Raw genomic sequence first — 20,099 nt, 5'->3', positions numbered from 1 at the left:
CAAAATAGTCCAAATTGGTGAAGTGAAAAAAAAAAAAAAAACTTGTTTCAAAGAAGTCTAAAAAATAAATCACGGAAAAGTGGTGCATGCATATGTATTCACCCCCTTTGCTATGAAGCCCCTAAATAAGATCTGGTGCAACCAATTACCTTCAGAAGTTCTTAATTAGTTAGATTGCACACAGGTGGACTTTATTTAAATGTCACATGATCTGTCACATGATCTCAGTATATACAGTGAGGGAAAAAAGTATTTGATGGTAGGTTTATTTGAACAGTGAGAGACAGAATAACAACAAAAAAATCCAGAAAAACACATGTCAAAAATGTTATAAATTGATTTGCATTTTAATGAGGGAAATAAGTATTTGATCCCTCTGCAAAACATGACTTAGTACTTGATGGCAAAACCCTTGTTGGCAATCACAGAGGTCAGACGTTTCTTGTAGTTGGCCACCAGGTTTGCACACATCTCAGGAAGGATTTTGTTCCACTCCTCTTTGCAGATCATCTCCAAGTCATTAAGGTTTTGAGGCTGACGTTTGGCAACTCGAACCTTCAGCTCCCTCCACAGATTTTCTATGGGATTAAGGTCTGGAGACTGGCTAGGCCACTCCAGGACCTTAATGTGCTTCTTCTTTGTTGCCTTGGCCGTGTGTTTTGCGTCATTGTCATGCTGGAATACCCATTCACGACCCATTTTCAATGCCCTGGCTGAGGGAAGGAGGTTCTCACCCAAGATTTTACGGTACATGGCCCCGTCCATCGTCCCTTTGATGCGGTGAAGTTGTCCTGTCCCCTTAGCAGAAAAACACCCCCAAAGCATAATGTTTCCACCTCCATGTTTGACGGTGGGGATGATGTTCTTGGGGTCATAGGCAGCATTCCTCCTCCTCCAAACATGGCGAGTTGAGTTGATGCCAAAGAGCTCGATTTTGGTCTCATCTGACCACAACACTTTCACCCAGTTCTCCTCTGAATCATTCAGATGTTCATTGGCAAACTTCAGACGGCCCTGTATATGTGCTTTCTTGAGCAGGGGGACCTTGCGGGCGCTGCAGGATTTCAGTCCTTCACGGCGTAGTGTGTTACCAATTGTTTTCTTGGTGACTATGGTCCCAGCTGCCTTGAGATCATTGACAAGATCCTCCCGTGTAGTTCTGGGCTGATTCCTAATCTCAGCTTGTTACCTGTATAAAAAGAGCCAGAAATCTTTCTGATTGAGAGGGGGTCAAATACTTATTTCCCTCATTAAAATGCAAAACAATTTATAACATTTTTGACATGCGTTTTTCTGGATTTTTGTTGTTGTTATTCTGTCTCTCACTATTCAAATAACCCTACCATTAAAATTATAGACTGATCATTTCTTTGTCAGTGGGCAAACGTACAAAATCAGCAGGGGATCAAATACTTTTTTTCCTCACTACAGTGCATTCGGAAAGTATTCAGACACCTTGACCTTTTCTACATTTTGTTTTATTCTAAAATGTATGAAATATTTTTTTCCCTTCATCAATCTACACACAATACCCCATAATGACAAAGCAAAAACTTTTTTTCCCTCAATGTATACACCTGTTCTGAAAGTCCCCAGAGACTGAACACCACTAAGCAAGGAGCACCACCAAGCAAGCAGCACCATGAAGACCAAGGAGCTCTCCAAACAGGTCAGGGACAAAGTTGTGGAGAAGTACAGATCAGGGTTGGGTTATCAAAAAATATCTGAAACTTTGAACATCCCACGGAGTCCCATTAAATCCATTATTAAAAAATGGAAATAATATGGCACCACAACAAAAATGCCAAGAGAGGGCCGCCCACCAAAACCCACGGACCAGGCAAGGAGGGCATTAATCAGAGAGGCATCAAAGAGACCAAATATAACCCTGAAGGAGCTGCAATGCTCCACAGCGGAGATTGGAGTATCTGGCCATAGGACCACTTTAAGCCGTACATTCCACAGAGCTGGGCTTTACGGAAGAGTGGCCAGAAAAAAGCCATTGCTTAAAGAAAAAACTAAGCAAACAAATTTGGTGTTCGCCAAAAGGCATGTGGGAGACTCCCCAAACATATGGAAGAAGGTACTCTGGTCAGTTGAGAGAAAAATTGAGCTTTTTGGCAATCAAGGAAAACACTATGTCTGGCGCAAACCCAAAACCTCTCATCACCCCGAGAACACCATCCTGTGGGGATGTTTTTCATCGGCAGGGACTGGGAAACTGGTCAGAATTGAAGGAATGATGGATGGTGCTAAATACAGGGAAATTATTGTGGGAAACCTCAAGTCTTCCGGAGATTTGAGACTGGGACGGAGGTTCACCTTCCAGCAGGACAATGACCCTAAGCATACTGCTAAAGCAACGCTCGAGTGGTTTAAGGGGAAACATTTAAATGTCTTGGAATGGCCTAGTCAAAGCCCAGACCTCAATCCAATTGAGAATCTATGGTATGACTTAAAGATTGGTGTACACCAGCACAACCCATCCGACTTGAATGAGCTGGAGCAGTTTTTCCTTGAAGAATGGGCAAAAATCCCAGTGATTAGATGTGCCAAGCTTATAGAGACATACCGCAAGAGACTTGCAGCTGTAATTGCTGCAAAAGGAGACTCTACAAAGTTTGACTTTGGGGGGTGAATAGTTATGTTTTTTTGTCTTATTTCTTGTTTGTTTCACAAGAAAAAATATTTTGCAACTTCAAAGTGGTAGGCATGTTGTGTAAATCAAATGATACAACCCCCCAAAAAATCAATTTAAATTCCAGGTTGTAAGGCAACAAAATAGGAAAAATGCCAAGTGGGGTGTACCCACACACACACACACACACACACACCACCTGCTTGCGACATCCGTCACATGAAAGGATGTCTGCCTCTCATCTCTACTAGCATCTCAGTAGCAACTAGTGACTTCCAAACAGTGCTTTGTGTTACCTGGCTTGGAAGTGTGGCAACAACCGCTGAAAATGAAATCCGTCCAAAGCAGCCGTCATGTTCAAACGGGATTAAGTCAACGGCAGAAACAACAACAGCGTGGAAAATGCACTCAAAAGACACCTGTTAAAACAAGTTATACAAGTCACCCGCTCATTCATGGGTTTTACGAATTAGTGTTTGATGAGCAATGTTTTCAAGCATAAATCATCTGCTTTTTCACAGGTTTACTTTTTAAAAAGTTCTGTTTTTGAGGATACATTACACAGTTTACTCTATCTTTCCAGAAAAAAAAGGTGTGGTGTTTAACGTTATTATTGGTTTACGACTGAATTGGTAGTGGGCATGCGTGTTGAATTGACAGTAAATTCCCTATGCAATATACAGTATATTTGTATAACATTGACTGTTGTGTCATATTTGGTTTAATGAACCAATCTCATTGTTTCTTTGGGAGTTTGAACATCTGTCCACATGCAAAGGCTAAAGACATTATGATAAAACAATTTTTAAGCAAATGTGTTAGAGTTTGGCTGGAACAAAAGCCTGCTCTCTGGAACTGGAATTGGAGAACCCTGATTTACACTAACCAATTCCCCATTTCCTTAGAACTTACTTATGGTCTTTTTAGCTACCTTCTCAGGTTATCAATAAGTTTAATGTTGGCTTCGGAATTTGACAATGTTGGCTTGTGTAATGTAGTATAATAATGTTTATTGACATGGCCATTTAATTTGTATATACAGTACAATGTTCCTAAACTGTTTCCCCACTATTTCTACACTGTAAATAGATTGCACTGTATAAATGAAAGTGTTGGGCACATACAGTGCCTTCGGAATGTATTCAGACCCCTTGACTTTTTCCACATTTTCTTACAGCCTTATTCTAAAATTGATTTTTTTAAAATCCTCATCATTCTACACAAAACCTCATAATAACAAAGCGAAAACAGTTTTTTATTTTTTTATTTTAGCAAATGTATTAAAAATAATAAACAGAAATACCTTATTTACATAAGTATTCAGACCCTTTGCTATGAGACTCGAAATTGAGCTCAGGTGCATCCTGTTTCCATTGATCATCCTTGAGATGTTTCTACAACTTGATTGGAGTCCACCTGTGCTAAATTCAATTGATTGGACATGATTTGGAAAGGCACACACCTGTCTATATAAGGTCCCACAGTTGACAGTGCATGTCAGAGCAAAAACCAAGCCATGAGGTCGAAGGAATTGTCCGTAGAGCTCCGAGACAGGATTGTGTCGAGGCACAGATCTGGGGAAGGGTACCAAAACATTTCTGCAGCATTGAAGGTCCCCAAGATCACATTGGCCTCCATCAATCTTAAATGGAAGAAGTTTGGAACCACCAAAGATGTTCTTAGAGCTGGCCGCCGGCCAAACTGAGCAATCAGGGGAGAAGGGCCTTGGTCAGGGAGGTGACCAATAACCTGATGGTCACTCTGACAGAGCTATATTCCTCTGTGGAGATGGGATAAACGTCCAGAAGGACAACCACCTCTGCAGCACTCCACCAATCAGGCCTTTATGGTAGAGTGGCCAGACGGAAGCCACTCCTCCGTAAAAGGCACATGACAGCCCGCTTGGGGTTTGCCAAAAGGCACCTAACAAGATTCTCTGGTCAGATGAAACCAAGATAGAACTCTTTGGCCTGAATGCCAAGCGTCACGCCTGGAAGAAACCTGCCACCATCCCTACAGTGAAGCATGGTGGTGGCAGCATCATGCTGTGGGGATGTTTTCCAGAGGCAGGGACTGGGAGACTAGTCAGGATCGAGACAAAGATTAACGGAGAAAAGTACAGAGAGATCCTTGATGAAAACCTACTCCAGAGCGCTCAGGACCTCAGTCTGGGGTGAATGTTCACCTTCCAACAGGACAACGACCCTGAGCACACAGCCAAGACAACGCAGGAGTTGCTTCGGGAGAAGTCTCTGAATGTCCTTGAGTGGCCCAGCCAGAGCCCTGACTTGAACCTGATCGAACATCTCTGAATACTTATGTAAATGTGATATTTTTTTATACATGTGCAACATTTTCAAAAACACTTTTTTTGCTCTGTCATTATGGGGTATTGTGTGTAGATCGATGAGGAGAAAAAATTTTTTTGAATCAATTTTAGAGTAAGGCTCTAACAACATGTGGAAAAAGTCAAGGTGTCTGAATACTTTCCGAAGGCACTGTACAACAAAACCTATATCAAAATTTGTATTTACAGCATAATACCAATATATTTAATGCATTTCTCTAAGAACAACTAGTACATGTATTAGCAACTGAATATGTTTTACTCACAAGCTACAGTTCAAATACCGCCTGTAACCACATGTACTCAACCTAAATCAATAGTTTGCCCAAATTACCAAATATGTTAGATGTTTTCTTATAATGAAAGTCGTCTATGAGCCAGCCATCACCATGGATAATTGTCTCTCCTGACAAATAGAAACATCTAAACATATATCTTTGTAATTTGCGGAACTATCCCTTTAAGGCAACTTAACTAAATATACCTGTACTGATCAATATGTAATATGTTTTGCATGTAAACATGTTGTGAAGTCATATCCTTTGTAAGCATGTACCCATCATTAGTTGTCACTTAGCTTTTCCCAATGTTCATGCCACTGTATAGTACACAGTATTCCTGTAAAGAAGAATGAGTCATGTTACATAACATGAATGCCATCTCTCTTTTCTGGATGTCTCACAGCTGCAACACATTTTCACTAAATAAAGTCACATAACAGTACTATTATAGCCCAGTGATGCCCTTGTATTGGAATCATTACCACATCCCTGATTGAAATTAAACATACACTACCGTTCAAAAGTTTGGGTTCACTTAGACATTTTTCGAAAGAAAAGCAATTTTTTGGTCCATTAAAATAACATCAAATTGATCAGAAATACAGTGTAGACATTGTTAATGTTGTAAATGGCTATTGTAGCTGGAAACGGCTGATTTTTAATGGAATATCTACATAGGCGTACAGAGGCCCATTATCAGCAACCATCAGTCCTGTGTTCCAATGGCACGTTGTGTTTGCTAATCCAAGTTTATCATTTTAAAAGGCTAATTGATCACCTTTTGCAATTATGTTAGCACAGCTGAAAACGGTTGTGCTGATTAAAGAAGCAATAAAACTGACCTTCTTGAGATTAGTTGAGTATCTGGAACATCAGTAATTGTGGGTTCGATTACAGAAACAAAGAACTTTCTTCTGAAACTCGTCAGTCTATTCTTGTTCTGAGAAATGAAGGCTATTCCATGCGAGAAATTGCCAAGAAACTGAAAATCTTGTACAATGCTGTGTACTACTCCCTTCACAGAACAGCGCAAACTGGCTCTAACCAGAATAGAAAGAGGAGTGGGAGGCCCCGGTGCACAACTGAGCAAGAGGACAAATACATTAGAGTGTCTAGTTTGAGAAACAGACGCCTCACAGGTCCTCAACTGGCAGTTTCATTAAATAGTACCCGCAAAACACCAGTCTCAACGTGAAGAGGCGACTCTGGGATGCTGACCTTCTAGGCAGAGTTGCAAAGAAAAAGCCATATCTCAGACTGGCCAATAAAAAGTAAAGATTAAGATGGGCAGTCTGAGATATGGCTTTTTCTTTGCAACTCTGCCTAGAAGGTCAGCATCCCGGAGTCGCCTCTTCACTGTTGACGTTGAGACTGGTGTTTTGCGGGTACTATTTATAATCCAATTATAAATTATGGATTATGTTTTCAATGCTCATAAAAGTGCGGCAAATGTGTACATTTGCCTGTTTCAAAATGTATTATTAAAAACAAGCTGTTCAGTTACTTACTACTCTGCCCCTCAGTGACTGCCAGCATCGGCAGCTCCGCCTCTGTGGTCGCACAGGCCGTACGAACATTGCTTGGATTGTGTTGCCAGCTATTTGCTATGAGGGGGAACTGCCCCAATGAAATCGCAGGATTTCATAGCATAAATTATGACAGCTCAAAATAAATGGACCATTCTGGGGCGCTCAAATGTGCGTTCAGTCAAACTTCTGGCTCTGCTTTCGTCTCCTCTCAATGAGTCTCTTGCGCCAGATGGCTTACTTCTGCATGTGACTAAATATGCTCTATCAGGTACAGATGGCGCTAAAGCAAAAAGCAAATTGTAATTAACTTGTAAATAAATCATCTTAACAGTCATATGAGCCTGGGACCTGATAAACCGGACAATTATATCCAACAAGAGTCGAAGGACAGAGGCATACACTAGCTAGAACCTTCTCATCGTGGATCTGGTAGGACAAAAAAGCATGGCCAATTGTATTGTTTCCCCATGATGTTGTTTGTCAGGTTCTACTGTTGGTGACAGGGCGACATGTTGTGTGGACTAAAACAGCATAAAACCGGGTGTATCACAAAGCATGATCAAATTAATTAGCCAGCTACAGTAATTTTGAGAAACAGTGAGTAATAGTTTGGTTAATTATTTTGTCAAATTAACCAGTTCTCTACCTTTTGATAAGTAGCTAGCTAGCTATAGCTAGCTGGTAGCTTGCTAGCTAGTTAGCTCCCATTCTAATTTCAAGTCTTTCTAAACTCATATCTGACTAACTCAGAAATATTTCAGAATTAATGTTAACTGGCTAGCGCAACATGCATTGTGAGATTGTTAGCTATCCCCAGTTAGATAATGTGTTTTCACTTATTGCATATGCGTGCTTGTTGCGTTCTGCCTGGTGCACTCATTCGTTCATGAGCTGGCTGCTCATTCTAAATAATATAATATAATCTGTTCAAAACAGTGGCAACATGTGCAGCAGTGGTCATTCGGTTTTTGACATGCAAACGTGAAATAGGTGTATTTATGCTGTTGTTCAAATGCACAGATAGATTTATATAAATTCTCAAAGAAACAACCGGTAGTTCGAAAACATGCCATCATTTTTCTGTAATGTTGCTTTGTTGGCAACTCTAACTATCTTGCGCCCTGGGTATTCAGCCAATCAGCGGCCGCCGCTATTCCAATTCCAAGTCAGCTGTGGAGGACTACGCTGACAATACCGTCCAACTCCGCCAAATCTCATGTCTGGCAAAACAACCTGCAAAACAACCTGCTGTGATGGCCACCTTGAGAGCCGGACATTCATTTAACCTTTCTCCCCCTTGCAAATTATCATTCACCTTGCAACATACACTTAGTGATATTTTCAAGTAATGACATGACAGTTTTCATTTCTAATATCCCAAACACACCTTTATTGTTGATATTTGTTACATTCGGTTGCTTCTTATATTTACGTAGTAACTGTCACAATCTTAACGAAGAAAACTGTTTTCTTTGTTTGTTTCTGTTTTACCTTAAAGGTCCAATGCAGCCTTTTTTTATCTCAATATCAAATAATTTCTGGGTAACATTGAAGTACCTTACTGATTTGTTTTCAATTAAAATGGTCAAAAGAAACAAAAATAGCAAGACTTTTGCTAGGACTGCCTGGGAGTGGTCTGAGTGGGGATGGTAAACTGAAAATGTACTATTATTGGCCTATTAACATCATGGAAGGCAAAACTCCATCCCACCCAAACAGGCTGAAATGTCAGGCAGTCTTTTCAAACAGCTCTTACACTAAAAGGGCATTATCATATTTTGCAAATAGTCTGGGTAGCCATGATTAGCTGTTCAGGAGTCTTATGGCTTGGGGGTAGAAGCTGTTAAGAAGCCTTTTGGACCTAGACTTGGCGCTCCGGTACCGCTTGCCGTGCGGTAGCAGAGAGAAAAGTCAATGACTAGGGTGGTTGGAGTCTTTGACAATGTTTGGGGATATAGAGGTCCTGGATGGCTGGAAGCTTGGCCCCAGTGATGTACTGGGCCATACGCACTACCCTCTGTAGTGCCTTGCGGTCGGAGGCCGAGCAGTTGCCATACCAGGCAGTGATGCAAACAGTCAGGATGCTCTCGATGGTGCAGCTGTATAACTTAATGAGAATCTGAGGACCCATGCCAAATCTTTGCAGTCTCCTGAGGGGGAATAGGCTTTGTCGTGCCCTCTTCATGACTGTCTTGGTGTGTTTGGACCATGTTCGTTTGTTGGTGACGTGGACACCAAGGAACTTGAAGCTCTCAACCTGTTCCACTACAGCCCTGTCGATGAGAATGGGGGCGTGCTCAGTCCTCTTTTTTCCCCCCTGTAGGCCACAATCATCTCCTTTGTCTTGATCATGTTGAGGGAGAGGTTGTTATCCTGGCACCACACAGCCAGGTCTCCGACCTCCTCCGTATAGGATGTTTCTTCGTTGTCTGTGATCAGGCTTACCACTGTTGTGTCGTCGGCAAACTTAATGATGGTGTTGGGAGTCGTGCCTGGCTATGCAGTCATGTGTGAACAGGGAGTACAGGAGGGGACTGAGCACGCACCCCTGAGGGGCCCCCGTGTTGTGGATCAGCATGACAGATGTGTTGTTACTTACCCTTACCACATGGGGGCGGGCCGTCAGGAAGTCCAGGATCCAGTTGCAGAGGGAGGTGTTTAGTCCCAGGGTTCTTAGCTTTGTGATGAGCTTTGAGGGCACTATGGTGTTGAACACTGAGCTGTAGTCAATGAATAGCATTCTCACGTAGGTGTTCCACTTGTCCAGGTGGGAAAGGGCAGTGTGGAGTGCAATAGAGATTGCATCATCTGTGGATCTGTTGGGGCAGTATGCAAATTGGAGTGGGTCTATGGTTTCTGGGATAATGGTGTTGATGTGAGCCATGTCCAGCCTTTCAAAGCACTTCATGGCTACAGACGTGAGTGCCACGGGTCGGTAGTCATTTAGGCAGGTTATCTTAGTGTTCTTGTGCACAGGGACTATGGTGGTCTGCTTGAAACATGTTGGTATTACAGACTCAGTCAGGGACATGTTGAAAATGTCAGTGAAGACACTTGCCAGTTGGTCAGCGCGTGCTCGGAGTACGCGTCCTGGTAATCCGTCTGGCCCTGCGGCCTTGTGAATGTTGACCTGCTTAAAAGTCTTACTCACATCGGCTACGGAGAGCGTGATCACCTAGTCATCCGGAACAGCTGATGCTCTCATGCATGCTTCGGTGTTGCTTGCCTTGAAGCGAGCATAGATGTGATTTAGCTCGTCTAGTAGGCTCGTGTCACTGGGCAGCTTATGGCTGTGCTTCCCTTTGTAGTCTGTAATAGTTTGCAAGCCCTGCCACGTCGGACGAGCATCAGAGCCGGTGTAGTACAATTCAATCTTAGTCCTGTATTGACTCTTTGCTTGTTTGATGGTTCGTCTGAGGGCATAGCGGGATTTCTTATAAGCGTCCGGGTTAGGGTCCCGCTCCTTGAAAGCAGCAGCTCTACCCTTTAGCTCAGTGCGGATGTTGCCTGTAATCCACGGCTTCTGGTTGGGGTATGTACGTACGGTCACTGTGGGGACGACGTTATCAATGTACTTATTGATGAAGCCAGTGACTGATGTGGTGTGCTCCTCAATGCTATCGGAAGAATCCCGGAACATATTCCAGTCTGTGCTAGCAAAACAGTCCTGTAGCTTAGCATCTGCGTCATCTGACCACTTCCGTATTAACCGAGTCACTGGTGCTTCCTGCTTTAGTTTTTTCTTATAAGCAGGAATCAGGAGGAAATAATTATGGTCAGATTTGCCAAATGGAGGGCGAAGGAGAGCTTTGTATGCGTTTCTGTGTGTGGAGTAAAGGTGGTCTAGAGTTTTATTTCCTGTTAGAAATTAGGTAGAACAGATTTAAGTTTCCCTGCATTAAAGCCCCCGTCCACTAGGAGCGCTGCCTCTGGATGAGCGTTTTCCTGTTTGCTTATGGCCTTATACAGCTCATTGAGTGCAGTCTTAGTGCCAGCATCAGTTTGAGGTGGTAAATAGACAGCTACGAAAAATATAGATGAAAAACTCTCTTGGTAAATAGTGTGATCTACAGCTTAACATGAGATACTCTACCTCAGGCGAGCAAAACCTTGAGACTTCCTTAATATTAGATTTCGTGCACCAGCTGTTGTTTACAAATATACACAGACCGCCACCCCTTGTCTTACCGGAGTCAGCCGTTCTATCCTGCCGATGTAGCGTATATCCCGCTAGCTGTATGTTATCCACGTAGTTGTTCAGGCACGACTTGGTGAAACATAAGATATTACAGTTTTTAATGTCCCGTTGGTAGGATATCCGTGATCGTAGGTCGTCTATTTTGTTTTCCAATGATTGTACGTTGGCTAATAGGACTGATGGTAGAGACAGATTACTCTCTCGCCGTCGGATCCTTACAAGGCACCCCGACCCACGTCCACGATATCGCTGTCTCTTTCTCATGCAAATTACGGGGATTTGGGCCTTATCTGGTGTCTGTAGAATATCCTTCACTTCCGACTCGCTGTCCTGATATCCAGAAGCTCTTTTTGGTCATAAGAGACGGTGGCAGAAACATTATGTACAGAATAAATTACAAATAATGCGAAAAAACACACATAATACCACAATTGGTTAGGGGGCCGTAAAATGGCAGCCATCTCCTCCGGCGCCATTATAGCTACTGCATGTGGTTCTAAAGAGGTCTGCGCCGATATCACCTCCCATTTACGTAGGGGGAAATGGTTTCCCTGATGTTATTTATCTAAGTATCAAAATTATGCACGTTTTCCTAGTTAAACAGTAATGCTAAATATTATATTTATTATAGTAAATTATACTTATTGTTAAAAGTAATTTAATCATCGATATACAGTGGGGAGAACAAGTATTTGATACACTGCCGATTTTGCAGGTTTTCCTACTTACAAAGCATGTAGAGGTCTGTAATTTTTATCATAGGTACACTTCAACTGTGAGAGACGGAATCTAAAACAAAAATCCAGAAAATCACATTGTATGATTTTTAAGTAATTAATTTGCATTTTATTGCATGACATAAGTATTTGATCACCTACCAACCAGTAAGAATTCCGGCTCTCACAGATCTGTTAGTTTTTCTTTAAGAAGCCCTCCTGTTCTCCACTCATTACCTGTATTAACTGCACCTGTCCACACACTCAATCAAACAGACTCCAACCTCTCCACAATGGCCAAGACCAGAGAGCTGTGTAAGGACATCAGGGATAAAATTGTCGACCTGCACAAGGCTGGGATGGGCTACAGGACAATAGGCAAGCAGCTTGGTGAGAAGGCAACAACTGTTGGCGCAATTATTAGAAAATGGAAGAAGTTCAAGATGACAGTCAATCAGCCTCGGTCTGGGGCTCCATGCAAGATCTCACCTCGTGGGGCATCAATGATCATGAGGAAGGTGAGGGATCAGCCCAGAACTACACGGCAGGACCTTGTCAATGACCTGAAGAGAGCTGGAACCACAGTCTCAAAGAAAACCATTAGTAACACACTACGCCGTCATGGATTAAAATCCTGCTCAAGCCAGCACATGTCCAGGCCCGTCTGAAATTTGCCAATGACCATCTGGATGATCCAGAGGAGGAATGGGAGAAGGTAATGTGGTCTGATGAGACAAAAATAGAGCTTTTTGGTCTAAACTCCACTCGCCGTGTTTGGAGGAAGAAGAAGGATGAGTACAACCCCAAGAACACCATCCCAACCGTGAAGCATGGAGGTGTAAACATCATTCTTTGGGGATGCTTTTCTGCAAAGGGAACAGGACGACTGCACCGTATTGAGGGGAGGATGGATGGGGCCATGTATCGCGTGATCTTGGCCAACAACCTCCTTCCCTCAGTGAGAGCATTGAAGATGGGTCGTGGCTGGGTCTTCCAGTATGACAACGACCCGAAACACACAGCCAGGGCAACTAAGGAGTGGCTCCGTAAGAAGCATCTCAAGGTCCTGGAGTGGCCTAGCCAGTCTCCAGACCTGAACCCAATAGAACATCTTTGGAGGGAGCTGAAAGTCCGTATTGCCCAGCGACAGCCCCGAAACCTGAAGGATCTGGAGAAGGTCTGTATGGAGGAGTGGGCCAAAATCCCTAATGCAGTGTGTGCAAACCTGGTCAAGACCTACAGGAAACGTATGATCTCTGTAATTGCAAACAAAGGTTTCTGTACCAAATATTAAGTTCTGCTTTTCTGATGTATCAAATACTTATGTCATGCAATAAAATGCAAATTAATTACTTAAAAATCATACAATGTGATTTTCTGGATTTTTGTTTTAGATTCCGTCTCTCACAGTTGAAGTGTACCTATGATAAAAATTACAGACCTCTACATGCTTTGTAAGTAGGAAAACCTGCAAAATCGGCAGTGTATCAAATACTTGTTCTCCCCACTGTATATCGATGATTAAATTACTTTTAACAATAAGTATAATTTACTATAATAAATATAATATTTAGCATTACTGTTTGACTAGGAAAACGTGCATAATTTTGATACTTAGATAAATAACATCAGGGAAACCATTTCACGTAAATGGGAGGTGATATCGACGCAGACCTCTTTAGAACCACATGCAGTAGCTATAATGGCGCCGGAGGAGATGGCTGCCATTTTACGGCCCCCTAACCAATTGTGGTATTATGTGTGTTTTTTCGCATTATTTGTAATTTATTCTGTACATAATGTTTCTGCCACCGTCTCTTATGACCAAAAAGAGCTTCTGGATATCAGGACAGCGAGTCGGAAGTGAAGGATATTCTACAGACACCAGATAAGGCCCAAATCCCCGTAATTTGCATGAGAAAGAGACAGCGATATCGTGGACGTGGGTCGGGGTGCCTTGTAAGGATCCGACGGCGAGAGAGTAATCTGTCTCTACCATCAGTCCTATTAGCCAACGTACAATCATTGGAAAACAAAATAGACGACCTACGATCACGGATATCCTACCAACGGGACATTAAAAACTGTAATATCTTATGTTTCACCAAGTCGTGCCTGAACAACTACGTGGATAACATACAGCTAGCGGGATATACGCTACATCGGCAGGATAGAACGGCTGACTCCGGTAAGACAAGGGGTGGCGGTCTGTGTATATTTGTAAACAACAGCTGGTGCACGAAATCTAATATTAAGGAAGTCTCAAGGTTTTGCTCGCCTGAGGTAGAGTATCTCATGTTAAGCTGTAGATCACACTATTTACCAAGAGAGTTTTTCATCTATATTTTTCGTAGCTGTCTATTTACCACCTCAAACTGATGCTGGCACTAAGACATGATAAAAATTACAGACCTCTACATGCTTTGTAAGTAGGAAAACCTGCAAAATCGGCAGTGTATCAAATACTTGTTCTCCCCACTGTATATACTCTACCATTCAAAAGTTTGGGGTCACTTAGAAATATCCTTGTTTTCGTTAGAAAAGCAAAATTTTTTGTCCATTAAAATGACATCAGATTGATCAGAAATACAGTGTAGACATTGTTAATGTTGTAAATGGCTATTGTAGCTGGAAACGTCAGATTTTTAATGGAATATCTATATAGGCGTACAGAGACCCATTATCAGCAACCATCAGTCCTGTGTTCTAATGGCACGTTGTGTTTGCTAATCCAAGTTTATCATTTTAAAAGGCTAATTGATCATTAGAAAACCCTTTTGCAATTATATTAGCACCGCTGAAAACTGTTGTGCTGATTAAAGAAGCAATAAAACTGGCCTTCTTGAGACTAGTTGAGTATCTGGAGCATCAGCAATTGTGGGTTCGATTACAGGCTCAAAATGGCCAGAAACAAAGCACAGAACAGCGCAAACTGGCTCTAACCGGAATAGAAAGAGGAGTGGGAGGCCCCGGTGCACAACTGAGCAAGAGGACAAATACATTAGAGTGTCTAGTTTGAGAAACAGACGCCTCACTGGTCCTCAACTGGCAGTTTCATTAAATAGTACCCGCAAAACACCAGTCTCAACGTGAAGAGGCGACTCCGGGATGCTGACCTTCTAAGCAGAGTTGCAAAGAAAAAGCCATATCTCAGACTGGCCAATAAAAAGAAAAGATTAAGATGGGCAGTCTGAGATATGGCTTTTTCTTTGCAACTCTGCCTAGAAGGTCAGAATCCCGGAGTCGCCTCTTCACTGTTGACGTTGCAGCTAATTAGCATTTCATTTTAGGGGGGTAAATACAGGCGAATATATTGATAAAAGTCACCTTGTCCTAGAGAGATTTACACGGTTATTAAAACGTCTCGCCAGGGTAAGCCTACACGAAACACATTCCTTATTTTAAGTGTTTCGAAAAATCCCCTATGGGAAAAATGAATGGTGGAAAAACGATTGGAACCATTTCCTTGTTTGACCGCTAGGTTTTATGGGTATTATGACTCATACTGTGGTACTCTATTCGCCGGCTAGCTCTACGGCTTCTCTCCATGGCTCTCGCTCTGGTAATCCAGCCTCCACTCTTTTGCCATCGCGTGGGCCCCAGCCGTCAATCTCATTGATTAAGTCTCTGCTCTCTCTTTGTTTTTTCTCTGCTGGCGAAGGTTGTGTTTCAGATGTGTTTTGGACTGTGGGTTCTAGTGCTAGCTGGTTTAGAGTAGTCTAGTTGGGCTCTGGCTTGCTGGTTAAGAGTGTTGTGCCAGTAACCGAAAGGTTGCTGGTTCTAATCCCCGAGCCGACTAGGTGAAAAATCTGTCGATGTGCCCTTGAGCAAGGCACTTAACCCTAATTGCTCCTGTATGTAGCTCTCGATAAGAGCGTCTGCTAAATGACTAAAATGTAATGTGGATTTATCTGACATTTTATTGGATCTAAATCACTGTCATGCACCTGCCCAATATCTCCTCTCTATTCCTCCTGTTTGCGCTCTGCCCTGGATTACTATGGTTTCCCCCTCCCTGTTTTTTCCTGACCAAACATTACTCCCCCCGGTCTTCGCTGCCTGAATAATAACCATCGGCTCATGAAACTCAAAACTTGCCTTTGATTTCATTGCTGTTCTGGACTGTTTCAATATTACCCAACATGTCAATTTTCCCACTCACATCAAGGGACACATTCTTGACCTTGTCTGCTCTGTTGGCCTCAACCTAACTCATATTTCACCCTCCCTGTTCCCACTGTCTGACCACAATATCCTTAATTTATCTCTTACCTCATACTCACCCCACAACACTGACACACCTCATCACCTTCTGTAACATCAAAGCTGTTGACCCCCTCCAACTCTGATGCCATCTGCTCTGCCCTGCCCCTTGACCATGCCCCCAACTCAGCTGATGAATTAGCTGCCCAATTGAATACTGCACTATCTGTCTCCCTCAACTCTCTGCCCCCCTCCGAACTAAACCTGTCTCCTCCTCCTCCTCCCCCTTGTTTACCCTTGAGCTCTGCGCCCTGAAGCAAGCTGGCCGCCGCCTGGAGCGCCTGAGCAGGAAGTCTGGGCTCACTGGCCACGCTGAGGCCTACAAACTCAACCTCTCCACCTATAGAGATGCCCTCTGTGCTGCCAGGTCCACCTACTTCTCCAACATCATCAACAGCTCCAATAAGAACTCCCGGACTCTGTTCTCCACTGTCAGCAAACTACTTCAGCCCCGTGACGACACCTTCTCTACTTCCTCCACAGCACTCTGCAACTCCTTCAGTTTTTCAAGGACAAATTCACAAAAATAAACTCATTACTGACTGATCAACCTCCTCCAGCCGCCCCTCCCCCTGTCAACCTCCCAACTGCCACCCTGAAACCCGGCTCTCCGAATTTGCCCCCATTGACTCTTCCTATATCTGAAAACTCATCATTTCATCCGAGACTACAACTTACTCCCTGGATCCTCTCCTCATTGTTCTCATCAAAGCCTGCCTGCTCTCTGTCCATATACCACACACATCGTTAACCTCTCCCTCACCCATGGAACTGTCCCCTCAAACTACAAAACAGCTGCAACCACCCCATCTTGGCTCCTGGACTCTGCCAATGCATTTCAAGGCTGCGTTGAGACAATGACTTATGAATGACCCAAGACCAGCTCAGTTAATCCCTACCATTGTGATGCTGAGTTGTGATAATGCTGCATTTGTCTGACATTTGTGCATCTGTAATCTTCTTACTCATCATTATTCACGATTTATTCAGGACTATCTGTAATCATTAGAGCATATACATGAATGTAGGAGTGTTTAGAAACATATTCTTATTTACAATAAAATTACTTTACCATTTTGGTATCTGTATTTCTTAAGATCCCCATTAGCCGCTGCAAAAGCAGCTTCCTGGGGTCCACATGAAACATGACATAATACATAGTACAGAACATTATTAGTCAAGGACTGAACTACATAAATGTAAAACGTCAAACACAGCCTACATATTAGTACATACACACAATATCTAGGTCTAATACATAATAGTGCAAATTACAATACAAGATATACAGTACCAGTCAAAAGTTTGGACACACCTACTCAGTCAACGGTTTTTCTTAATTTGTTTTACTATTTTTGACATTATAGAATAATAGTGAAGACATCAAAACTATGAAATAACACATATGGAATCATGTAGTAACCAAAAAAGTGTTAAACAAATACAAATATGTTTTATATTTGAGATTCTTCAAATAGCCACCCTTGCCTTGATGACAGCTTTGCACACGCTTGGCATTCTCTCAACCAGCTTCACCTGGAATGCTTTTCCAACAGTCTTGAAGGAGTTCCCACATATGCTGAGCACTTGTTGGCTGCTTTTCCTTCACTCTGCTGTCTGACTCATCCCTAACCATCTCAATTGGGTTGAGGTCGGGGGATTGTGGAGGCCAGGTCATCTGGTGCAGCACTCCATCACTCTCCTTCTTGGTAAAATAGCCCTTACACAGCCTGGAGGTGTGTTGGGTCATTGTCCTGTTGAAAAACAAATTATAGTTCCACTAAGCCCAAATCAGATGGGACAGCATATCGCTGCAGAATGCTGTGGTAGCCATGCTGGTTAAGTGTGCCTTGAATTCTAAATAAATCACAGACAGCGTCACCAGCAAAGCACCCCCACAACATAACACCTCCTCCTCCATGCTTTACGGTTGAAAATACACATGCAGAGATCATCCGTTCACCCACACCGCATCTCACAAAGACACGGCGGTTGGAACCAAAAATTTCAAATTTGGACTCCAGACCAAAGGACAAATTTCCACCGGTCTAATGTCCATTGCTCGTGTTTCTTGGCCCAAGCAGGTCTCTTCTTATTATTGGTGTCCTTTAGTAGTGGTTTCTTTGCAGCAATTTGACTCTAATGAACTTATCCTCTGCAGCAGATGGAACTCTGGGTCTTACATTCCTGTGTCAGTCCTCATGAGAGCCAGTTTCATCATAGCGCTTGATGGTTTTTGCGACGAAGTTCAACTTTCAAAGTTCTTGAAATGTTCCGTATTGACTGACCTTCATGTCTTAAAGGAATTATGGACTGTCGTTTCTCTTTGCTTATTTGAACTGTTCTTGCCATAATATGGACTTGGTCTTTTACCAAATATGGCTATCTTCTGTATACTTCAATAATGAAACTGCCTGCTGAGTCTGCCTCTACACTTGACATTGCGAACAGTATGTTTTTACTAATTAAAATGGCTGCTCCTCTAGTTTTAGAATGAAAATTGGAATGATATGATTGACCGATCCACCCTCCTTTTAAACGAGAGTGGTCAAAAGTGTGGAGATGTGTCTCCTGGAGAAAGGCAATATCTACTTTAAGGTGATTTAAATGAGAAAGAACCCTTTTAGTTTTCACTGGGTGATTTAAAGATTTAACATTCCAGCTAGCAAAAGTGACTGAGCAACCAGCTGTCCCTCTCATCATATTAGGCCTAGCCATGTAATGACAGGTGGGAAAGGATAGATGCCAGATTACAATAACAACTGATCCATATTTTTTTTCTCCAAAGAATAGCTAATAAAAAAAACAAAAGTTGAAGAATAAAAAACATAAACAAACAATACTCTAAAGTCTGGTATGAAAAAGAAAACCCACCCTGGTCACCTAATAGAACAAGGTAACCGCTAATCCCCACGCAGCGATATCCACACATAATGTGCTTGTAGTGGGGAACACTAAACCTATCAAGTAGAGAGCCCTGCTGAAATAGTGATGGATTTAAAACAAGTTGCGCATAATAAATAAATAAGAAATACTTATTTACAACCCAAAACTAGGCTGTTTTAAAAGAAAGTATAAAACATTTTATATATCACATCTTACAGCAGTACCACTAAGTTAGCAGCAATGTCTTTAAAGAAATGACATAACCTAATAATAGAACTGTGCTTTATCTACCCTGGATACGGGTACCATCGAGAAATAGAAATGAGCAGCTTCATGGTGATAAAATAAAACGTTAAAACAAAAGGAGAATTGACTCACCAGAACTAAGGCACTAACGTTACCTAATAAAACAATATCAACTGATACCACTGGCAACGCTAAACAGTATCTACAAAAGAGAGACAGAGTCTGCAAATGGTAGACACATTCGCCCATTACCCTAATCACCAAATAGGTAAACATTCAGCCATTTGCTTCATCCGACCTCAGTAGAAAGTTCGCCGTTACGAAGGCCATCGCCTTATGGGGGTATTGGAACTCTTTCTTGGTGCTGTTGTAGTCCCCTGTAGCTCAGTTGGCAGAGCATGGCGCTTGCAGCGCCAGGGTTGTGGGTTCGTTTCCCACGGGGGGCCAGTATGAAAATATATGCACTCACTAACTGTAAGTCGCTCTGGATAAGAGCGTCTGCTAAATGACTAAAATGTAAAAAATGTAAATGTTGTATGTTATACAGAGCCGGGCAGGAAAAGCCACACCATACCGAACATCGGTCCGTTCACGGAGCAGACTCTTGACATTGTTTAAAGCGACACGGTCACAAGCAACGCTGGGGGCATAGTCTGGGAAGATGGGTGCTCCGTTGTATCGAAGTGGGCCAAATTCTCTGGCATGCCAAAGAACATCAATACCATCCTGATAGTAGTGTAGTTTAGCCACAATGACGTGAGGTTTTCTGCTAGGCTTTCGTGCTTTAGAGCCCCGATGTGAGCGGTCTACAAGGACGTCTTTATCTATTTTGAGGGCTTCCTTCAATAACTTTGAGACCAATGAAGTAAAACTTGAGCCCGGGTCCTCAGCCACCCCCATGATCCTGATATTGGATCTTCGCATATAACCTTGTAAATGTATGCATTGTTCCTTAAGGCTAGCCACATCCGTTTCGAGTTTCTTAACCGTGGTTT

Source organism: Coregonus clupeaformis, unplaced genomic scaffold (genome assembly GCF_020615455.1).
Source record: "Coregonus clupeaformis isolate EN_2021a unplaced genomic scaffold, ASM2061545v1 scaf0349, whole genome shotgun sequence".
NCBI classification, from domain to species: Eukaryota; Metazoa; Chordata; class Actinopteri; order Salmoniformes; family Salmonidae; genus Coregonus; species Coregonus clupeaformis.
This window is presented reverse-complemented; position numbering follows the sequence as displayed.